We start from the raw sequence: 24,057 nt of genomic DNA on the forward strand, positions 1-24,057 counted from the left end.
ATTTGGGAGGAAATCAGGTGAGCCCCCGCCTTTACTCCACCTTATTGGCTTTCCTCCTGATCACTCTTAATTTTCTTTTTTAGGTCATCTTCTATATCTTACCCATTGATTGTGTATGTTCTCCAAGGTTTTATCTCATGTCATCATCACATCCCATAGGTATAATTACCATCTCTGTGCAAATGTTTCTCAGATCTGTCCCTCAAGCTCCAGTCCCAAATAATCAACTGCCCCTAGACCTTTCCAACTCTTAGGAAGATACTGAAAAACAAATTGGCATTCCATTTAAGGGGGGTATATATTTTTTTAATGAGTTGGGTATACAAACACTAACAAGTGATTTAGAAAGTTAATAGATATTTAGCTCCCACATGAGATTTTCAAGCAAAGACTATCATTTGCTGGAAATATAGTGGGGATTCCTAATCATATTCAGGTGCAGATTGAACTAAAGAGCTTATGAACTGCCTTCTAATCATGGGAACATGCAGTTCTTGTATTCTAAAGGGAGATTCTGAGATTGAGAGAGAATACTGAAAAACGCATATAATTTTTTGAGAAAGTTTTTCAGTATTCAGAGCAAACTAGACATATACACATACATACATACTTTTCCTGATTCTCTCTCTCTTCCCTCAAGTCACCCATGTAACAAAGAAAAATAGGAAAGTAGAACCAATGGACAGGAATGGTGTGTGACATCATATATCACATTCCTTATCTGTAGTACCCTACCTCTGTATGGAGAGAGGGGCGATGTGTTCAATCAGCTCTTATCTAAGATGGACATTGGTCATTACAATTAATTGGAATTCAACTCGCTTTCAGTTTTATTTCCATTTACATTATTGAACTCATTGTGCATATTGTTTTTCTGATTCTACTTACTGGACGCTACCATTTCATATGAGTGTTCTATGTCCCTATAAATTCTTCACATTTTCTCATGCTGCAATTTTATCCCATTATATCAATATACTATTTTGTTTAGCCATCCCTCAGTTTATGGCTGCTTTGTTTCCAATTGTTTGCTGTCACAGATAGTGAAATATTAGAAATTCTGAATATTACAGTACTGGAATACATGGAACCGTTCATTCTGTTTTTCTACTTTTGTAAGTTATATGTCCAGTCATGGGATCCCTGAGCCAATAACCTTACAGAGTTATGCAACTTTCTTTAATAATTGTGCACGGTTTTTCAGGATGGCTGAATTCATTTACAAGTCTATCCAGAGTGTATCAGTGTGATTATCTTTCCACAATATGCACAAAGGACAACTCTTTCATTCTTTTGCCAGCCTTATTGTCTGAGGTGAGGGGTCCATAAAGCTTTAAGTTACATTTCTTTTGTCATTAGTGGCACGAGGCAATCTTTTTATAGGTGTTGGTTACTTTGCAATTATTCTTTTTAAATGTAGTTGGGCTTACATTTATGCTGCAAAGAGAAAAAGAAATCAGAAGTGGATGAAGTAAGTTGGTTTATTTGCATTTATAGATACAGGATTGAGTTTTTTATTTCGTTTCCTGTCTCCTCTGGGGATGATGAAATTAATAGATTTCTTGATCTTCCCATTGCATGTTCCCCCTCCCTCTTTATACAACCTATATTCAAAATTAGCAGAAAACTCTCCTCTAGGGAGGAGAAGTTAATATTAATTAACTCATTAAGCATGCACACTTAGGGCGTGCAGTTATCTTTCATCTACTCCTTGTTTGGGGGTGATTTTTAACAGTTCAGCAGCTCAATATCTTGATTTGTACAACTAACTTGATCAGCTGATATGACTGTTCTCTAAGTCTTTTACCCTATGTGGAAATACAACTCTATAGGTTGCTCACATGAACCAACTAGCATATGAGAGGCTCTGTCCTGGGAGGTGGGCATGGAAAACCAAAAATAGAACAGGCCAGGCCTCAAGGAGCTAAATTTGAGGACCCGGATGAAGCAGCCTAGCATAAGTGCAGAGTGCTGGATTTCAATTCGGAAGACCAAGGCTTCACTTCCCACTTGTGCTATTTCCTCCTCTCTGTGTGACATTGGCAACATGATTGGAGGTCTCATCTTTAAAAATCCCAAGGGAGTTGGACTATATCATCTCTAAGACCCCTTTCCAGTTCTAAATCTCTGATCCTGTGTATGAGAATGAGAGAGACCATCTCCTGGTAGAAATAATGTTTCAGAAATTGTTTTCAGACACGGTTCATGCAGGAAATTGTTTTGCTTGACTAGACATATTTGTGGCAGGGCTTTTGTTTTTGTTGCTCTCTCAAGGGGTGTGAGGGAGGGAAGGCATGTAATGTTCTCTGTTTCGGTTTCCCTGGAAGGTCTCTGGGAGCAGCCTTCGTTTCAGTTCGATAATCATCACACGAGTAGCCAATCCTTTATTGTCTCTTTCCAAGGCTTGTCTCCTTTCCCGGGGCTCGGCTAGTTTTCCTAGAGGTCCATTTCTCTCCTTGGTTCCGAGAGCTTGAGCTCCTACCGCCAGTGCTTTGTGTTCTCTGCCTCGACCAGCTTCTGGAGGTCCTCCTGAATGTGTCTTGGTTTCTGTGGGGGAGGCAGGAGGACCACCACCATGGTCTCTGTCTTCCAGTTCCGATTCTGGCTGAGTCTGTCCGAGCTTATGTGCTCTCTTATCATAGGTGTGAATCTTGTGGAACTCTAGTAAGTACTAAATACACATACTGAACTACCATTGTCTTTTTCAATTCCACTGACTTCACACCTTTTAAGAATCCTTGCTTCGGAGTTCTTTGGGGGAAAATTTTAACTCATTTTTTACCTATCACCATAAAATTTATATTGATCTTGAATAGAAACATGTTCAATCCTCAAGTGGACAGTTCCTTTTCAGTTTGTTGTGGAATATGCTATAAGATGTTGCTCTGAGCCTAATTTCTGCCAGATTGCTTCCTACTTTTCCCAGAAGTTTTTATCAAGTAGGGAGAGGAACTTAATTTTTTTTTCAAGTTTATTGCTGGATTATGGAGTCCCCACTCCCACATTTGGTTATAGTTATTCGTGGCCCCACTTCCTAGGATAGCACCTTTCATATACATGGTGTATTATAAATCTTGTTGCCAAGCCCAACATAAACAAGAAAATGTGCAAACTAATCTGCTTCTATATAAAAGATTGCTCCACATCACTAAAGATGATAGAAATGTAAATTACGATATCATGGATTTTTCACCTTAGAGTCCTTAAAATAGCAACACTGGATTATTGAGTCCCAGAGGCAGCTGAGTGGTACAGTGGTTAGAGCTATGGATCCAGCATCAGAAAGTCACAAGTTCAAATCCACCCTCAGACATTTATGAGCCGTGAGGAACCAGGGCAAGTAACTTAGTCTCTCTATCTATTTTAATTTCCTCATCTGTAAAATGAGGATAATAATATCACTTACTTCTCAGGGTTATTGTAAGGATAAAATGAGATCCACTTTATAAACTTGAAAAGGCTAGAAAACTATGATGATGATATCCCCTTATTTTGGATTCTACCTCAGTTTATTCCATTGACCCTACTTTGCTATTATTATACTGAGACCAAATGGCTTTGATAATCTTCTGCTTTATATTATAGTTTGAGGTCTGGAAGTCTTGATTCTCCCTTCATGCTGATCTTTCTTTCCGTTATTTCCTTTGACCTGCCAGCTCTTTTGTTTCTCTATTCTTTTATTGAACTCTGTGAAATATTATTCTCTTTGGTATTTTGCTTTGCATAGCATTCAAACAGTAACGTACCTTTGCACTGCCAAAATAATAACAGCAAACGTTATCAAAGTCAGGAACGATGAAGATTCCTTCTGGTCGTTAAGGAGCATTTTATGATTCAATCTGGGTATGTTTTAACATGCTTCAGTAGATTGACTCCCACATATTTTGAGTGTTTCATAATTAGTTGAATGTGATTTCCCCTTCTATTTTTTGCTTCTTCGACTTTTTTGTTATTCATAGAAATATGGATGATTCTTGCGGATTTATTTTGTAATGTAAAACTTGCTGAAACTAGTCTTTCAGGAATATTGGCTGCTTCCCTAGGATTTTCTAACAACCATTATGTCACCAGCAAACAGGGATAGTTTTTGTCCTGTCTTTTGTCCTAATAGGATTTACCGTTTGCCGGCCTTTATTTTGTCTTCTTGCTGTTTCTAGACAGATTTAAAAAAAAAAAAAAAAAAAAAAAAAAAAAAAAAAAGAAGTGATACGAGCCATCTTTGCTTTACTTGTATTTTTACTGGAAAAAGCTCATAGTATATTTCCATTGTGTGTGTTGTTGTAGATATTTTTACATTAAAAAAGTTCCCGCCATGCTTAGCCTTTTTTTGCATACATTAAAGGCTTTTCTGAGTCAATTGGAATAGTGTCATTTTGGATGATTTTATTATTAATTTTGATAAAAATTCTAAAATTATATTGATTGCTTTCCTAGTGTCAGAACATTTTAGCATCCCTGATATTAATTCAACTTCATCATAATCAATAATTTCTTGTTTAAGTTACTCTATTGTCTTTGATAGGATTTTATTTAAAAGTTTGAATATTCATTAATGATATTCTGTAATTTTTCTTTGTGTTATCCTTTCATGGTTTAGGAATTAGGACTGTATTTGTCTCATAAAAGCAAGCTTGTATAGCACATTCTTTCATATCTTTTTAGAATAAGTTCTTTAATACTGTTATTAATTGTTCCTTAAAATTGTGATACAAGTCTCCTATGAGTTCATCTAGAACAGGTTTTTCTCTCCCTTTCTGCTAGTGCCTTTACAGCTAGATGTATTTCCTTTTCTTCAACTGGATTAATTTCCATTTGGAGTTCTGTTAACTTGGGCATTTTCTATTCTGGAAAGTAATCCTTTATTTTGCTTTGAGTTTTTGGTAGTAGTTTCTGAATTCTTGAAAATAAGATTAGCGATAGGTTTATCAATTTTGTTTTTCTTTTCAAGGAATCGGCTTTTAGGTTTATCGATCGTTTCTTTTTAAAGATTATGTAAATTTTTTGGACATTTTTTACATTCCACATTATCTCCTTCCCTTCTCTGCTCCCCTCATTGGGAAAGCAAGCAATTTGATATAGGTTATATATGTGCCATCATGCAAAATGTATTTCCATATTAGTCGTGTTGTGAAAAAAACACTAGGCCAAAAACTTCAAGAAAAATAAGATTTTAAAAGTATACTTCTCTCTGCTTTTAGACTCTATCAATTCTTTCTCCCGAGATGGACATTGTCTTTTAGTATCATATTGAATTATTCTTTCTGAGAATAGCTAAGTCATTCACACTTGATGCATGCACAATATTGCCATTACCGTGTTAGGTTCTCCTTGTTTTGCTCATTTAATTTTGCATCAGTGTGTCTGTCTATCCTGGTTTTTTATAGTGGAGTTAGGGGATATCCCACTTGGCATGGGAGAAGGGGAAAGGTGATAGGTATAACTTGCATTTCAGATTGGACCAGCTCCTTGAAGGGTGGGACCATGAAGCTAAACTGATCTTTATCAGAACCTTCTGTCTACTTGTGTCAGGGATCGATTCTTTAGTTTCTCTAATAATCAGGGTCTCATCGCCTAAGATGTGCTTAAAATGCTTGTTGACAGCCTGATCTGGTCTGGATCCTTCACCGTATAAATGAAGTAACTTGTCCAGAGTAACAGGGCCCAAGCTGGCATTTTAATTTAAATCTTCCACCTTTGAATCTATCGCCCTGCAGGATTGGGAAGAATTGTAAAAGGGCTGGAAATACTGAAAAGGAGAAGTCCAGGTCTAGAAAAAGACCGCCCTTTCCTGCTTTGTCTACAGGGTTATTTTTCCCTCAGAAGATCCTATGTCCACTTTTATAGTAGAAGTCAATTGGAAATTTGGATGAGCCCTGCAGAAATCACATTACTTTTGGCAAATACATTTATTCTAGAAAGCCTACCAGTAGTAAGTGTTTTGACTGACGTTAATAAATTTCTCACTTTCCCCCGTCTATCCAAAAGAAGAGATATTGCATTAAAAGCCTTTCTCTCAACGTTTTGAGGTCTGTGATCTTAGCCCTTTGAGATCTGTTGGTACGGGGTGCTATCTTCTGACACAAACTCCACGAGGGATTTCGGCTCCTATTTGTTTAGCTACTCTTTGGTCCAGGGCTGTATCTCCTTAGCTACCTCAAGGCGCGTGAAGGAAACAGTAACTAGATGGGGAATCTTAGCTTCTTCAGCATTTGCTCTTAATTGAGTCCCTGAATATGTCACTGTACATTTATAATGATGACTGACCTCCGGGAAATGCTACTATCCAGACATAAAGAAGGCCGGCCTGGCACCAAGACAAAAGATAAGCCTTCATTATGCAAACGTTGTGTCTTGGAGATCCATAGGTTCCATTTTGCTCTTTAATTAGGTTTAACAATATATAAATGTTCTGATTGTAGGGAGTATGAGAGCCTGCTGTCATTTGGGGAAAGGAGCCAGTGGAACGAGGAGGAAAAGCAGATGAAGAATTACCAAAGAACTGCCTGGACGTGTGAGCGGTCAGCCAACGGTCCTTCCAGACCCACCCCTCTGCATGGAGTTCAAAGAGGGCAGGATGGTCCAGGTGAGCTTGGTATATGCTGGGGCGTGGCAAGTCACAATTGAGCTGGCATGAAACTTGCTTCCATCCTTCTCTGTACCCAAATCTCAAAACCATAGTATTCTGCTACATTTTCTTGAGCCATGAAAGTCCTACTTGCTAAAGAGTAAACGCTGTTCACATTACTCTCTTTTTGTGTCAAAGAGAATAAAGAACAGTGACACAAAGTGGCTAACATTTGGGCAGGACCTTAAAGGTTCCCAAAGTGTTTATTAGTGCAAAGAAAACTGTGTATTGAGATGTACTTCTTTTTGGTAGGCCCTGCAGAGGAAGTGATGCAAAGAAATAAGTGTCCATAGGGCTTTATTAGAAGCACATTTTTTGTGGTGGAAGGTCTGAAAACTTCTAACTAAACCCTTTCAATGTTTCATACCGTACCGCAATTGCTCTTCTGATTTATTACTTAAATGTACACGTGTTTTAATCTATACCAAATCACTTTAATGGAATTAAGAGATGGGGAACATCTAGGATGGAAGTGGTGATTACAAATAGGCAGCATCAAGGACATGTCACTCCTGACTAACTTCATTTCTTTTTTTCATAGCATGGCTAAATATAAAAGGAATGGTGTGGATTTAGTTTCCCTCAATTTGACATATGTAAATTTGTGGAGGGATTTATTTTACACTTTGTAAATATAATGCCTAACTTTAAGTATAATGAAAACATCCTATTTTCATTTTAAATTAAGTTTTATTTTTTTGCTAATTAGCAAAAATTTGCCTTCTCTCTTACCAGCAAATCCCCCTCCCCAAACACATTGAGAAGGAATACAAAACCCATGTTACAAGTGTGTATAATCAAGCAAAATATATTTCTTCAGAGGATCTGGGGGAGAGGGGGGAAATAGCATCATTTTGTACTCTGAATCCTTCATTTCTTCTTCATTAGTCTGGTAGCTTATTTCATTGCTAGTCCTTTCAGTGTCGTTAGATTTCACAGTGTTGTTGTCAATATAAATTGTTTTCCTGGTTGTTCTCATTTCACTCTATACTGGTTAATAGAGATTTTCAGAGGTTTCTCGAAAACCATTCCTTTTGCCCTTTTTCTCGACAGCCCAATAGCGTTCGTCAGATCGATGTGCCATAATTTATTCATCTATTCTCCAGTTGATGAGTCTTTACCCTACAAAGAGTTGAAAGTATTTTTAAAATTTTTCGAGTTTGTTTTTCTTAGCACTCATCCCTTCCTTAACCTTCCCTCTTATTCTGTCTTCTTCCCTTTCCCTCCACTTTCTCTGTATTGTATTCCTGCTCCCAATTCTGTATGTGCATATACTCCTCTAACCAGTTCAAAGGATGGCAAGATTCTTTTCCACGACTCTCCCTACCCCTTCTTCTTTGTATCAACTTGGAATCGTCCCCCTGATTGTGAGGTAATTTTCCCTAATGTTTTTCCATCACTTGCTCCCTAGCGAAATCATCTTTCTGTCTAGTCTTCTTTTGCTATCAAAGCGTAATAAGCTCCTCCCAGACTGGTAATCTAGTTAAACTCCCTCTATGATCCCCAGTAGGCATCAGCAGTGATGTAGGTATCATCTCTCCATGTTAGTATGGAAGTGGGTTTCTTCTTGTTGAATGTAAGATTTTTCTTTCATGTGTACCTATTCCTATTTCTCTTTACACCTGCGGTTATTCCCATGCAGTTTTAGGCTTTTCATCAGGAATGCCTGGAAGTCCTCTCAGTCCTATTTTGTGCTAGACATGATTCTACTGGTTTTCTAGGTAAGTTATTCTTACCTGGAAGCCTAGTGTATCGTTTTGGCCTGCTGGAGACTTTGCTTTCTAGACATTTGCAGTGTTTTTGGAGTTTCTTTTCAGTTTCCTTTTAAGAAGTAACTGGTCGATTCCTCCTATTTCTGCTTTCCTCTCTGGTTCTAAGAAATCTGCTCAGATATTACTATGTTTTCTTGAAATATGATTCGTGTCAAGACTTTTTTTGCGGTCGTGGCTTTCAAGTAGTCTGACCATTTGAAAATTCTCTCTCCTCAACTCTGTTCTCTAGATTGTTTTGATAAGAAATAACTGATTTTGTTGAATATATCTTGGTGTCTGATGGAGTCATTAGCTACTATCAAGTCCATTTGTTATCCCCCCAAGGTTTTCTTCCTCTAACACTTTCATTTAGGGTGGAGAATCATTTTGAGCTGTGAAACATTATTTTGGAGGAATAATGCCCAAGCTGGCTTTTCCTTCATGTTTTTTGGCTTTACATATTTTTGTGCCATTCCCTCCTTGGAAGTATAGAAGTTAGTTTTCCGAGAGAGAGAGAGAGAGAGAGAGAGAGAGAGAGAGAGAGAGAGAGAGAGAGAGAGAGAGATGGAGAATGTTAGAGAGAAGATACAGAGTGTGTGTGAGAGAAGATGGAGAGATGGAGAGTGTTGGAGACAGAGAGGGAGAGTGTTAGAGAGAGAGAAATGTTGAGTATTAAGAGGGTTGGAGAGTGTTAGAAAGAAGATAGTGTTAGAGGGGTAGTGTTAGAGATAAAATAGAGAGTATGAGAGAGAGAGAGAGAGAGAGAGAGAGAGAGAGAGAGAGAGAGAGAGAGAGAGAGAGAGAGAGAGATGTTGAGTGTTAGAGAGATGGAGAATGTTAGAAAGAGGGATAGTGTAAGAGAGAGAGATCGAGAGTGTTAGAGACAGGTATAATGTTACACACAAGACAGAGTATTATATATAGAGAAATATTATTAGAAAGAGAGAGATTTGGAACGTGTTAGAAGATAGTGTTAGAAAGAGAGACACAGGGATAGTGTTAGAGATACGATAGAATATTATAGAGAGAGAGTTGGAGAGTGTTAGAGGGAGAGACAGAAGGATAGTGTTAGAGAAAAAATAGAGAGTGTTAGAGGGAGGATAGAGAGTTTTAGAGAAATGGCAGAGTGTCTCTCTCTCTCTCTAACATTCTCCAACACTCTTTAACGCTCTCCTTCTAACACTCTCCATCTCTTTTTCTCTAACACTATCTTCTCTCTAACACTCTCCATCTCTCTATATATAATACTATCTTATCTTCTCTCTAAAACTCTAACTCACTCTCTCTCTCTCTCAAAGTCTCTATCTTCTCTCTAACTCTCTCCATCTCTCGCTACTTGCTGGAAGACTCAATACGGCTTTCCTTTCTATTACCTCTGTAGGAGCTGACGAGAGAAAAACCCTTTCCCTGGCCCGTGAGAGTTTTGGGAAACTGAGGCAGCAGTTGTAAATCTTTCAGGAGGTGCCACTTCGAAAGGTAAGTAAGTAGTATTGATCTCTATTTCACTAACACTCTCCATCTCTAACACCACATCTCTCTCTGATACTCTCTCTATATCTTCTCTCTAAAACTTTGCATTTCTTTCTCTAACACTCTCTATATTCTAATACTCTCCATCTCTCTATCACTATCTACTCCCTAACACTATCCCTCTTTCTCTCCCTCTAACACTCTCTTCTCTCCAACAGTCTCCCTCTCTCTCTAATTCTCCCTCACTAATACTCAGCATATCTTTCTCTATAATACTCTGTCTTCTCTCTAACACTTTCCAACTCTCTCTCTCTCTCTCTCTCTCTAATACTCTCGATCTTCTCTCTGACACTATCCCTCTTTCTCTGTAACACTCAACATCTCTCTCTCTCTAATACTCTGTATCCTGTCTCTAAACTCTCCCTAATACCCAACATATCTTTCTCTATAATACTCTCTATCTTCTCTCTGTAACACTCAACATCTCTCTCTCTATAATAGTCTCGATCTTATCTCTAATAACATTATCCCTGTCTCTACCACTCTATAACATTCTCAATCTCTCACTCTCTTTAGCACTCTCTATCTTCTCTCTAACACTCTCCATCTCTTTCTCTCTATCTCTCTGTAACACTATCCCTCTCTCTCACTAATACTCAACATGTCTCACTCTCTAACACTATCTTCTCCTGAACACTCCTGTCTTCTCTCTAACACTATCAATCTCTCTATCTTCTAACACTCTCCAACTGTTTCTCTCTACCTTCTCTCTAACCCTCTGTATCTTCTCTCTAACACTATCATTCTCTAAAACTCTTCTATCACAATATCTTTTCTCTAATCCTCTCCATCTCTCTTTCTCTCTACCACTCCGTCTCTATAATACTCTCCATCTCTTTGTCTCTTATACTCCCTATCTTATCTCTACCACTATCCCTTTCTCTCTACCTCTAATACTCTTTATTTTCTCTCTAAGGCTCTCCATCTCTCTGTCTAACACACTCTGTCTAATAGTCAACATCTCTCTCTCTATGTAATACTCTCTATCATATCAGTGTTAGAAACACTAGCCCACTCTCTCTCCATCTAAACTCTCTGTCTTCTAACACTCTCCAACTCTCTCTCTCTATAATAATCCCTGTCTTCGCTCTAACACTCTCCTACTCTCTGTAATACTTAAATCTCTCTATAATACTCTCTAACTTCTCTCTAACACTATCTCTCTCCCTCTAACACTTACTATCATCTTTCTAATACTCTCTATCTTCCCTCTAACTCTCCATTTCTCTTTCTCTCTAACACGTTCTATCTTCTCTGTAACACTAACCATCTCTCTAACATCTTCTATCTCTCTCTCACTAATACTCAACATGTCTCTATAATTTTCTCTATCTTGTTTCTAACACTATCCCTGTCTCTAAGCAGTCTCTATCTTCGAATACTCTCCATCTCTAACTAATATTCCCTATCTTATTTCTAACACTCTCCATCTCTCTCTAACACTTTCCAACTCTCTCTCATACTCAACCTCTCTCTCTCTCTCTATTCCTCTATATCTTCTCTCTAACACTCTCCATCTCTCTCTCTCCCTAATACTATCTCCTGTTCACCCTCTCCATCTCTTTCTAACACTTTCTATTTTCTCTAACACTCTCAGTCTCTCTTTCTTTCTACCACTCTGTCTCTATAACACTCTCCAATTCTATCTTCTAACACTTTCCAACTCTCTCTCTTTCTAAGTCTCTATCTTATCTCTAACTCTATCCCTCTCTTTCTCCCTCTGACACTCAACATCTCTCTATCTCTATAATACTCTCTACCTTATCTCTATCACTCTCCATTTCTCTGTCTAAATCTCTCCATCTTTTTCTAACACTCTCCAACTCTCTAATAATACTCAACATCTCTCTCCCTCTAATCCTCTCTATCTTCTCTGTAACACTCTCTCTCTAACAATCTTTATCTCCTCTGTAACATTCTCCATTCCTCTTTGTCTCTCTAACACTCTCTTCTTTCTTACACTCAGCCTCTCTCTTTTTCTCTAACACTCTCCATCTCTCTCTTTAATATTCAACATCTCTGTCCCTATAATCCTCTCTACCTTATGTCTAACCCTGTCTCTAACACTCCCTATCTTCCGTCTATCACTCTCCATTTTTCTTTCTCTAACACTCTCAATCTCTCTTTCTCCCTAATACTTATCATCTTTCTCTATAATCCTCTCTGTCTTATCTCTAACACTATCCCTGTCTCTTAATATCTCCCATCTCTCTCTCTAACTTTCCATGTCTCTCTCTCTCACACTATCTTTTCTCTAACACTATCTCATTCTAAGACTGCATCTATTAGTCTCTAATAACTAATAACTAATAGTTATTAGTCTCTCTAATAATCTCTTCTCTCTAAATATCTCCACTTCTCTCTCTCCCTCTAACAATCTCTCTTCTCTCTCTATTTTCCATGTCTAACACTCTCCATCTTGCTCTTCCTCTAACACTATAATACGCTCCATCTCCCTCTCTAACAATCTCTATCTTCTCAATCTCTATCTTCTCTCTAACACTCTCCATCTCTCTCTATATAATACTCTCTATCTCATCTCTAACACTATCCCTGTCTCTAAGGCAGTCTCTATCTTCTCTCTACCACTATCCCTTTCTTTTTCCCTCCAACACTATCTTCTTTCTATACTCTCCATCTCACTCTTTCTAACACTTTCCCACACACACACACACACACACACACACTCTCTCTCTCTCTCACATAAAACTCTATCTTCTTTCTAACAGTATCCCTGTCTCTAACACTCTCCATCTCTCTCTTCTCTGTAACACTATCCTCACTTTCTAACACTCTCTATCTTCTCTCTTAACACTTTATTTTCTAACACTGTTGATCTCTCTAATAATACTCAATATCTCTCTCTCTAACAGTCTCTATCTTATCTCTAACTCTATCCCTCTCTTTCTCCCTCTGACACTCAATATCTCTCTCTATAATCCTCTCTATCTTACCTCTATCACTATCCCTGTCCTCTATCACTCTCCATCTAACATTTTCCAACTCTCTCTCTCTAATACTCAGCATCCCTCTCTCTGTAATACTTTCTATCTTATCTCTAACACTATCCCTTTCTCTTATAACACTATCTTCTCTCTCTAATACTCTCTATCACTCTCTCTATAAAACTCTCCTTCTGTCTCTCTCTTATTTCTAATACTCAACATCTCTCTCTTCTTGTCCACCATTTCTCTCTCTATCACATCTCTGTCATCTTTCAATTCTGGCTGTGCTTCTCTATATTTCTGTTTTTCTGTTTCATCTATTTATTTGTCTCTCTATCCTGTCCTTTTATCTCTCTGTCTCTTCTCTGTCTCTATCTAGGGAGGGGAGGGAGTTAGGGGAGGGAGTTGGGAGGGAGTTAGGGGAGGGAAAGGGAGGGAAAGGGAGGGAGTTGGGAGGGAGTTAGGGGAGGGAAAGGGAGGGAAAGGGAGGGAGTTGGGAGGGAGTTAGGGAGGGAAAGGGAGGGAAAGGGAGGGAGTTGGGAGGGAGTTAGGGGAGGGAAAGGGAGGGAGTTGGGAGGGAGGGGAGGGAAAGGGAGGGAGTTGGGAGGGGGGAGGGAGGTGGAGGGGGAGGGGGGAGGGAGGGGAGGGGAGGGAGGGGAGGGGAGGAGGGAGGGGAGGGAAGGGAGGAGGGAGGGGAGGGAGGGGAGGAGGGAGGGGGGGGGAGGGGAGGAGGGGAGGGGGAGAAGGGGGAGGGGAGGGGGGAGGGGAGGAGGGAGGGGGGGGGAGGGGAGGAGGGAGGGGGGGGAGGGGAGGGGAGGAGGGAGGGAAGAGAATACATCTATATGACATTTGGAAAATATCTTTTTTCTCTTTCCTCTACCCCTCTCCTCTCCCCCTTCCCCTCCCCACACCCTCCCCTCCCTCCCCCCACTCCCTCCCACCCCACCCTCCCCTCCCTCCCCACTCCCTCCCACCTCCCCTCCCTTCCCTTCCCCTCCCTCCCCCACTCCCTCCCTTTCCCTCCCCACCTCCCCTCCCTTCCCCCTCCCCACTCCCTCCCTTTCCCTCCCACCTCCCTCCCCACTCCCTCCCAAAGTCCCTCCCTTTCCCTCCCACCTCCCTCCCCACTCCCTCCCTTTCCCTCCCACCCTCCCTCCCCACTCCCTCCCAAGTCCCTCCCTTTTCCCTCCCACCCTCCCCTCCCTTCCCCTCCCCACTCCCTCCTAAGTCCCTCCCTTCCCCTCTCACCTCCCTCCCTTCCCCTCCCCACTCCCTCCTAAGTCCCTCCCTTCCCCTCTCTAAGTCCCTCCCAACTCCCTCCCTTCCCCTCTCTAAGTCCCTCCCAACTCCCTCCCTTCCCCTCTCTAAGTCCCTCCCTTCCCCTCTCTAAGTCCCTCCCAACTCCCTCCTCCCCCTAGATAGAGACAGAGAAGAGATAGAGATGGATGGACAAGAAGAGACATAGAGGTGGAGATAGCTAAAGCTAGAGGTGGAGAGTATTAGAGAGAAGATAGGGAGAGATGGAGAGTGTTACAGAAAAGAGAGCGATGGTTAGAGAGAGAGAGTGTGTTATAGAAAGTGAGTGTTAAAGAGGGAGATGGAGAGTGTTAGAGAGAATATTGTAGTATTATAGAGAGAGATGAAGAGTGTTAGAGAGCTAGAGAGACGGAGTTGCTAGAGACAGAGTGTGTTAAAGAGATGGAGAGTGTTATTGAGAGAGAGTCTTACAGATAAAGAGAGATGGAGAGTATTAGAGAGAGAAAGAAAGGTATAGTTGTAGAGAGAAGATAGAGACTGCTAGATAAAGGAAGAGGGTAACAGATAAGATAGAGAGTAGTATAGAGAGATGTTGAGTATTAGTGAAAGACAGAGAGTGTTAAACAAGATAGAGAGTGGTAGAGAGATGGAGAGTGTTAGAAGAGAGAGGGATAGTGTTAGAGAAAAGAAAGTATTAGAGAAAGAAAGATGGAGAGATGTAGAGTATTCGAGAGAAGAGAGAGAGAAAGAAAGGTATAGTAAGAGAAGTTAGAGACTGCTAGAGACAGGGATAATGTTAGAGATAAGATGGAGAGTGTTATATATATAGAGAGAGAGATGTTGAGTATTAGCGACAGTTGGAAAGTATTAGAAAGAGAGATGGAGAGTGTTAGAGAGAAGATAGAGACTGCTAGGGTAAGAGATAAGATAGAGAGTATTATAGAGAAATGTTGAGTATTAGTGAGAGACAGAGTGGTAGAGTGTTATAAGAGAGAGGAATAGTGTTACAGAGAAGATAGAGAATATTATATATAGAGAGAGAGGTGTTGAGTGTTAGAGAGTGTTAAAGAGAAAGAGAGATAGAGATTGTTAGTGAGAGACAAATGGAGAGTGTTCTAGAGAGACAGTCTTAAAGAGAGCAATGGAGTGTATTAGAGAGAGATGAAGAGTGTTAGAGAGATGGAGAGTGTTCTAGAGCATATAGACAGTGTTCGAGGGAGAAAGAAAGGGATAGTGGTAGAGATAAGATAGAGATTATTATGGACAGATGTTGAGTATGAGTGAGAGAGAGGGATTGTGTTACACAGAAGATAGAGAGGATTAGAGAGAAGATGGAGAGTGTTAGAGACAGGGATATTGATAGAGATAAGATAGAGAGAGTTGCTAAGTGTTAGAAAGAGAGAGATAGAGACTGTGAGAGAGAAGATAGTCAGAGATGGAGAGTGTTAGGAGATAGAGAATGTTAGAGAGTTGGAGAATATTGGGCAGGAGATATGGAAAGTGTTAGAGAGGAGATAGTGTTAGAGATAAGATATAGAGGATTAGAGAGAGAGAGAGAGATGTTGAGTATTAGAGACAGAGAGGAGAGTATTAGAGAGAAGGAGAGTGTTAGAAAAGAGAGGGATCGTGTTACAGAGAAGATAGAGAGACAGAGAGTGCTAGAGACAGGGATAGTGTTAGAGAAATTGAGAGTTATTGAGAGAGAAAAATGGAGAGTGTTTGAGAGAAGAGAGAGTGTTAGAGGGAGAAAGAAAGGTATAGTGAAAGAAGATGGAGAGTGCTAGAGACAGGGATAGTGTTAGAGAAATTGAGAGTTATTGAGAGAGAAAAATGGAGAGTGTTTGAGAGAAGAGAGAGTGTTAGAGGGAGAAAGAAAGGTATAGTGAAAGAAGATGGAGAGTACTAGAGACAGGGATAGTGTTAGAGATAAGATGGAGAGTATTATAGAGAGAGAGATGTTGAGTATTAGAGAGAGATAGAGACTATTAGAGAGGAATGGAGAATGTTATATAGAGAGAGTCTTACAGATAAAGAGCAATGGAGAGTATTAGAGAGAGATGGAGTATTAGAGAGATGGAGAGTGTTCTAGAGCATATAGACAATGTTCCAGGGAGAAAGGGAGAGTGATAGAGATAAGAGAGAGAGGATTATAGAGAGATGTTGAGTATGAGTGAGAGAGAGGGATTGTGTTACACAGAAGATAGAGAGGATTAGAGAGAAGATGGAGAGTGTTAGAGACAGGGATATTGATAGAGATAAGATAGAGAGAGTTGCTAAGTGTTAGAAAGAGAGAGATAGAGACTGTGAGAGAGAAGATAGTCAGAGATGGAGAGTGTTAGGAGATAGAGAATGTTAGAGTGTTAGAGGGAGATGGAGAGTGTTAGAGGGAGATGGAGAGTATTGGGCAGGAGATATGGAGAGTGTTAGAGAAAGAGAGAGGGAGAGTGTTAGAGATAAGATGTAGAGGATTAGAGAGAGAGATGTTGAGTATTAGAGACAGAGAGAAGGAGAGTGTTAGAAAAGAGAGGGATCGTGTTACAGAGAAGACAGAGAGGATTAGAGATAGAGAGACAGAGAGTGCTAGAGACAGGGATAGTGTTAGAGATAAGAGAGAGAGAGTATTAGAGAGTGTGTTAGAGAGATGGAGAGTGTTCTAGAGCATATAGACAGTGTTCGAGGGAGAAAGAAAGGGATAGTGGTAGAGATAAGATAGAGATTATTATGGACAGATGTGTATGAGTGAGAGAGAGGGATTGTGTTACAGAGAAGATAGAGAGGATTAGAGAGAAGATGGAGAGTGTTAGAGACAGGGATAGCTATAGAGGTAAGATAGAGAGGAGTATAGAGAGAGAATTGCTAAGTGTTAGGAAGAGAGAGATAGAGACAGTGTTAGAGAGAAGATAGAGAGTCAGAGATGGAGAGTGTTAGGAGATAGAGAGATGGAAAGTGTTAGAGAGGAGATAGAGAGTGTTAGAGAAAGAGAGAGGGAGAGTGTTAGAGATAAGATAGAGAGTATTAGAGAGGAATGGAGAATGCTACAGAGAGAGAGTCTTACACATAAACAGAGATGGAGAGTATTAGAGAGAGATGTTGAGCATTAGTGAGAGAGAGATGGAGCGTTAGAGAGATGGAGAGTGTTCTAGAGCATATGGACAGTGTACGAGGGAGAAAGGGATAGTGATAGAGATAAGAGAGAGTATTATAGAGAGATGCTGAGTATGAGTGAGAGATGGAGTGTTAGAGAGATGGAGAGTGTTCTGGAGCATATAGACAGTGTTTGGGGGCGAAAGAAAGGGGTAGTGTTAGAGATAAGATAGAGACTATTATAGAGAGATGTTGAGTATGAGTGAGAGAGAGAAATAGTGTTAGAGGGATGTAGAGTGTTAGAAGAGACAGGGATTGTGTTACAGAGAAGATAGAGAGGATTAGAGAGAAGATGGAGACTGTTAGAGACAGGGATAGCGATAGAGAAGATTATGGAGAGAGTTGCTAAGTGTGAGAGAGAGAGAGAGAGAGAGAGAGAGAGAGAGAGAGAGAGAGAGACTGTGAGAGAAAAGATAGAGAGTCAGAGATGGAGAGTGTTAGGAGATAGAGAGTGTTAGAGAAGATGGAGAGTATTAGGCAGAAAACATGGAGAGTGTTAGAAAGAAGATAGATAGTGTTAGAGAAAGAGAGATGGAGAGTGTTAGAAAAGAGAGGGATCGTGTTACAGAGAAGATAGAGAGACAGAGAGTGCTAGAGACAGGGATAGTGTTAGAGATAAGATAGAGAGTATTAGAGAGTGTGTTAGAGAGATGGAGAGTATTAGAGAGAGAAAGATGGAGAGTGTTCGAGAGAAGAGAGAGTGTTAGAGGGAGAAAGAAAGGTATAGTGAGAGAAGATGGAGAGTACTAGAGACAGGGATAGTGTTAGAGATAAGATGGAGAGTATTATAGAGAGAGAGATGTTGAGTATTAGAGACAGTTGGAAAGTATTAGAAAGAGAGATGGAGAGTGTTAGAGAAAAGATAGAGACTGCTAGGGTAAGAGATAAGATAGAGAGTATTATAGAGAAATGTTGAGTATTAGTGAGAGACAGAGTGGTAGAGTGTCATACGAGAGAACATATAGAGGATTAGAGAGAAAGAGAAGTAGAGTGTTTCAGAGATAGATAGATGGAGAGTCCTAGAGACAGGGATAGTGTTAGAGATAAGATAGTTTTATAGAAAGAGATGAAAATTGTAAGAAAGAGAGAGATGGAGAGTGTTAGAGAGAATATAGAGAGTGTTAGAGCGAGAAAGAAAGGGATGGTGCTAGAGAGAAGATAGAGACTGCTTGAGAAAGGGATAGTGTTAAAGATAAGATAGAGACTGTTATAGAGAGATGGAGAGTGTTAGAAGATAGTGTTAGATGGAGAGAGAAATGGATTGTGTTAGAGATAAGATAATGTCAGAGAGAGAGAGATCTTGAGTATTAGAGAGAGAGAGTTTGAGAGTGTTAAAGAGAAAGAGAGATAGAGATTGTTAGTGAGAGACAGATGGAGAGTGTTAGAGAGTGTGTTAGAGGGAGAGAGAGAGGGTGGTAGAGATAATTAGAGAGAAGACAGAGACTGTTAGAGATGTAGAGTGTTATAGCAAGAGAGTGGTAGAAAGAGAGACGGAGACTTAGAAACAAGATAGTGTTAGAGAGAAAGAGAGATGGAGAGTGTTAGACAGAAGATAGAGAATATTACAGAGAGAAGGATGGACAGTATTAGACAGAGAGAAATGGAGACTGTTAGAAAGAGCGATGGAGAGTGTTAGAAGATAGAGATTATTTGAGCGGGATGGAGAGTGTTATAGAGAGAGAATCTTACAGATAAAGAAAGATGGAGCGTGTTAGAGAGATGGAGAATGTTCTAGAGCATATAGACAGTGTTCGAGGGAGAAAGAAAGGGATAGTCATAGAGAGAAGATAGAGACTATTATAGAGAGATACTGAGTATGAGTGAGAGAGATGGAGAGTGTTAGAGACAGGGATAATGATAGAGATAAGATAGAGAGTATTACAGAGAGAGAGTTGGTAAGTGTTAGAAAGAATATAGGGAGTGTTAGAGAAAGAGAGATGGAGAGTGTTAGAGACAGGGATAGTCATAGAGATATGATAGAGTATTAGAGAGAGAGAGAGAGTTGGAAATCTTAGAAAGAGAGAGATGGAGACTGTTAGAGAGAGAGAGACGGATAATGTTAGAGATATGATTGAGAGTACTAGAGAGAGATAGAGAGTGTTAGATAGAGAGAGTGTTAGAGAGATAGGCATGGAGAGTTAGAGAGAGAGATGTTGAGTGTTAGAGAGAGAGAGACCAATATTACATACTTACCTTTCGAAGTGGGATCTCCCGGAAGATACGCAACTGCTGCCTCGGTTTGCAAAACTCTCACGGGCCAGGGAAAGGGTTTTTCTCTCGTCAGCTCCTACAGAGGTAATAGAAAGGAAAGCCGTATTGAATCTTCCAGCAAGTAGATCTCTAAGAAAAAGTAATTGACACAGAGGGAAAATTGGTATTTAACAAATTCTCATTTTAAAATTTGGCCTTCAAGGCTTGGGAGTATTTATTGCTCATGAAACATGTGATTGGCTAATTATGAGAAACAATTAAAAGTATAAAAAGACCAAAGTGTGACACATATTCAATTATACTTAGTTAGAGGCAGCTAGCATTATCTTAGGTGCATAGAAAGCCCAATCGAGTCGCTAAGGAAAAAAAAAAAAAAAGCTGGTTGTGCTTTTTGTCTTCTTACTCTGATATTACAAACACAGCATAAAACACATGTGATCTCACCCAGGAGCATTATCTAGCAATCATTAAATAACTACTACCGTTTGCAAGATGACACAATTTGGGTGTGTAAAAATTAGCCTTTTTGGCCACCAAGAGATGTGAAAAAAATAGGAGTTATATCATTGCAAAACCCAACACCTAATAAAACTAACCAGATCCCCAAATGAATTCTTTTACAAGCTCCTATACTAGAGAATAATGGAAGAGAATCCTTGTCCTTGAGGTAAGAAGGGGGTGGGCACTCTTAGAAAGAAGAGATAAGTGAGAGGCAAAGAATGACAAAGATTAGAGAACTAAATTAACAAAATGTTCTCCCATGGGATGGTAATATGGTGAGTGAACCCCCAGTAGTGAGGATGAAGAATCTAGTTCTAACTTCTGAGTCCCAGAAGGATTTATTGATGGATAAATAAAATAGTGGGAGTATGGGAGTGCCTCATGAGTCCCTGTCGATTTTTTACACATGTCACCTCTTCTCTGTTGCAGGTAACTCCTCAAAAGAATGTTCTTTTGAGTATAACTGAAGCAGAAGAAAGAGAAGAAGAAAAAGTTTCACTCCACTGATTCTGGAGGTAGAAGAATCCCAACTGGTCAAAAAGTATATGGGAATAGGACTCTAGACAGTGGAATTCCCTCCCTCCCCAGTTATCTCCCATTGAACTTTTGTTCAAAGAGAGAGAGAGAATGAAAAAACGAATTGACATTCTGTGGTCTGATTTTTCCGATATAATGTAACTGAGATTCCAGTCTGAATTCTGCCGCTTATGTTCTGTATGACATGAGATTATTCATTAAATGTCTATTTAACCTAGATGCTTCCCAGTCTTGATCTAACTTTGACTGAAAACTTAAGCTACCACAAAGAGAGTTGTTATATAAATGTTTTTGCATATACTGATCATGTAACACTTTATTTCTTTGGGATAATAGATAAGCTTGATGATGGCATAGCCTACCCAAAGCCCTATGGGTGTATGTGTAGTTTGGTAGGCCAAAGGGTATGCATGTCAGACGTGGAAAACATTTTGAGAAGAGTTCCAAATTGTTTTCCAGAATAGCTGGACCGATTCTCATTTTCATTATTTCAATGTTAGTTACTTTGAGCAGTTTTCACACGATTGTTGATAGTGTAGAATTTGTTCTTTCTTTGAATAATAATGTATAACTAATAACCATTATGTGACAAATAAATAAAACTTGACAATGTTGTTTGTTTTTTTTTGCTAAGTAACAAAATAGGTCTGTAGTTTTGATCAAAATAAGAGGAGAAAACCTAAAGACCAAAATTGTAAATGAAACAGATTTCATAAGGGTAAAAGAGGAAATTGTTACGAAGGAATAGAAGATCACAAAAACATAAAACCTTCAGATTCTACTTAAACCACTTTAACTTGGACTTGTGAAAGAATTTCACTTCAAGGATTCTCTTCTTTTAATTTCCTCAGCCTCACTGTCCATCATTTTAGAAAGATTTTAGGCTTCTAAGTCCCCAAATCTTATATTTTGGGACCTTAGAGCTATAGTCCTCTATGTCTGTATCTGTAATGGTATGTTTTTTAGCTAGGCAGATCCAGGCTTCTCAGGGATGTACTCACCCAATTCATGGTTTCACATCTAAGCAGCTAGAGAAATAAATGCATTCTGTTGCTCTAGCATTCTGAAAAGCACTTTGGAATCATGCCGTTCTTTAGTGATAGCATTCGTAGGCTTCTACTCTAAAGAGAGGCAAAAACTTCATCTGTATCAAGATGTTTGTAGCAGCTCTTTTTTGTAGTGTCAGAACTGGAAATTCATGGAGCTCCCATCCATCGAAGAATGAAGTAAACACATCTAAGAACAAACTTATAACAATATAAAGATAATCAACTTTGAAAGATTTAAGAACTCTGATCAATGCAATGAATAATCCAGATTCCCAAAAAGCAATGCAAATGTTACCTACCTCCTTGAGAGAAGGGTCAATGACTTGAGATGAAGACTAATATATGCTTTGTAAAAATATGGCTAATAGGAGAATTGGTTTTTCTTGACTGACTGGCCAAGGTTTTATTTTTCTTTTCTAATAGGGGTAGGTAAGAGACAATAAGTGTATTTTCTTTAAAGAAGTGAAATCTTGTGATCTAGAATTAAAGCTATAGTTCCCTAATTGTTCTATAGAACTCCTTCCCCGACAAGGATTTTTTTTTGTCCCTCTGAGGCTGGGGTTAAGTGACTTGCCCAGGGTCCCACAGCTAGGAAGTATTAAGTGTCTGAGACCAGATTTGAACTCGGGTCCTCCTGAATTCAAGGCTGGTGCTCTATCCACTGCGCCACCTAGCTGCCCCTCCCTGACAAGAATTGTTGGGGAAAGCAGTGTGGCAGAAATTAGGTTTAGAGAAACATTTTATACCACATAACCTAACAAACTCAAAATGGATATGTGACCTAAATATTAAAGCTTAGGTTATGTAAAATGTTCATAACAGATGCATATCAAGGTTTCTCATAAAGGTGGCAAGCCTAGGTTTAGAAAGAAAGACCAGGTCTAAGCCTCACAGTCTCAGAGCTCTAGTTGTTCACTCCCTGAAGTCATTAAATGTATAGACTTCACGGTATAAATCTCAGTCTGCAGATTGAGATGTGAAGACATTTATCTGAATTAGGAGAAACACATTTAAAGCTCTAAGACATTATCCTTAGAGACAATTTTTAGACTTTGTAACATAATTCTAGGAAATGATATCAACTTGAGGAAATTGTGGCAGGCCTCTCTGGAGTGGCTGCCCATCAATTGGAGAATGGCTGAATAAGTTACAGTGCATGAATGTTATGGAATACGATTGTTCTGTAAGAAACGACCAACAGGATGATTTCAGAAAGGCCTGGAGAGACTTACAGGAACTGAAGCTGAGTGAAATGAGCAGGACCAGGAGGTCATTGTACACCGCAACAAGATTATGTGATGATCAACTCTGATGAACATGACTCTTTCCAACAATAAGACAATTCAGGCCAGTTCCAATGATCATGTGATAAAGAGAGGCATCTACACCCAGAGAGAACTGTGGGAACTGAGTGTGAACCACAACATAACATTCTCACTCTTTTTGTTGTTTTTCACTTACTTTTTGTTTTCTTTTTGATCTGATTTTTCTCATGTAGCAAGAGAATTGTATAAATATGTTTACACATATTGGCTTAAACGTGTATAAATAATCTATATTGGATTACTTGCTATTTAGGGGAGAGGGAAATCTGAAACACAAGGCTATACAAAGGTCAATGTTGAAACTAAAAAGCTTTTAAAAAATGAAATAGACTTGAGGAAAGAGAGGTGAGAGAAATAATAATAGCTCACATTTTTATAGCAAACGAACAGCTTGCAGAGCATATTATGTCATTTAAGGTGCCTATCACTTTGGGGAGGTAGAGAACTGAAGCCTGAGGTCTGTGATGCAAAGCTTGGAAATAAGTCTCAAGTGTAAAGGAAACTAGAGAAGTCAGTCTTTTAGTCTTAGAGAGCCATAAATCTAAAACCCCTCAATTATCTTTTAGGTTTCCAAGCCTTACTAAGGTGCCCCAAAGGTATGTTGTAACCACTTTGAGATGAAAAATGAAGAGGTGATCTCTCTCTCCTCTTTCCCCAATAGTTAGGATGAAATGCTCTCTAAATGGATAGTTGTGTGTTATCACTCCAGCAAAAAGAGAAAGAAGATCCAGCCCCGCTACTCGCCTCTCCCAAGTCGGATCAGCAAAAGGATAGGCGTTGTCCCTCTGTGTCTCACAGTGACGGGGAAGGGGGCCGCAGCATGACTGCTTCTCACGTTCCTTCTGGATCAGGCCTTTTATGCACTGTGAGCTCCTCTAGATCTTCAGAAGCACACACCTTTAGTAGAGTCCAATTTGAAGCTGAGACAGAAGAGGAAAAGCTTCATTTATTTGCATAAATTGACTTCTTAGGCCACTCAGCTCAACTCCCCCATCTCCAGAGAAAAACCACTGGAAGAAAGTAGTGTTGTTTTAGAAAGGGAAAGAGCCCAAGACACTCTTACTGGTCTTATTGTAAGGGATAGTAATAGCAAGAAGGAATAGGAGGGCACTAATAGATCACAATATACTAAGTGTTACAAATATTGAATTCCCCAAAAAGAACCATAGCTGTGAATCAGTG

The 24,057-nt window shown here is 39.5% G+C and overlaps 2 long non-coding RNA genes across 6 annotated transcripts in view; one reads left to right on the forward strand and one right to left on the reverse strand.

The window, feature by feature from the left end:
• The window catches only part of LOC141548256 (uncharacterized), a 416,517-nt gene extending 395,165 nt beyond the window's left edge, over window positions 1–21,352 (forward strand). For all 4 annotated transcript variants that reach the window (XR_012483868.1, XR_012483867.1, XR_012483869.1 and 1 more), the window contains 3 exons: window positions 6,420–6,583; window positions 9,758–9,852; window positions 20,394–21,352. This is a non-coding gene — a long non-coding RNA (uncharacterized LOC141548256). The remainder of the gene's footprint in view (window positions 1–6,419; window positions 6,584–9,757; window positions 9,853–20,393) is intronic.
• LOC141548257 (uncharacterized) overlaps window positions 7,225–24,057 on the reverse strand; it is a 210,654-nt gene continuing 193,821 nt past the window's right edge. For both annotated transcript variants that reach the window (XR_012483871.1, XR_012483872.1), the window contains 3 exons: window positions 21,503–23,795; window positions 19,446–19,539; window positions 7,225–7,747 (listed from right to left, as the gene is read on the reverse strand). This is a non-coding gene — a long non-coding RNA (uncharacterized LOC141548257). The remainder of the gene's footprint in view (window positions 7,748–19,445; window positions 19,540–21,502; window positions 23,796–24,057) is intronic.

The sequence above is a fragment of the Sminthopsis crassicaudata genome, chromosome X (genome assembly GCF_048593235.1).
Source record: "Sminthopsis crassicaudata isolate SCR6 chromosome X, ASM4859323v1, whole genome shotgun sequence".
NCBI lineage: Eukaryota > Metazoa > Chordata > Mammalia > Dasyuromorphia > Dasyuridae > Sminthopsis > Sminthopsis crassicaudata.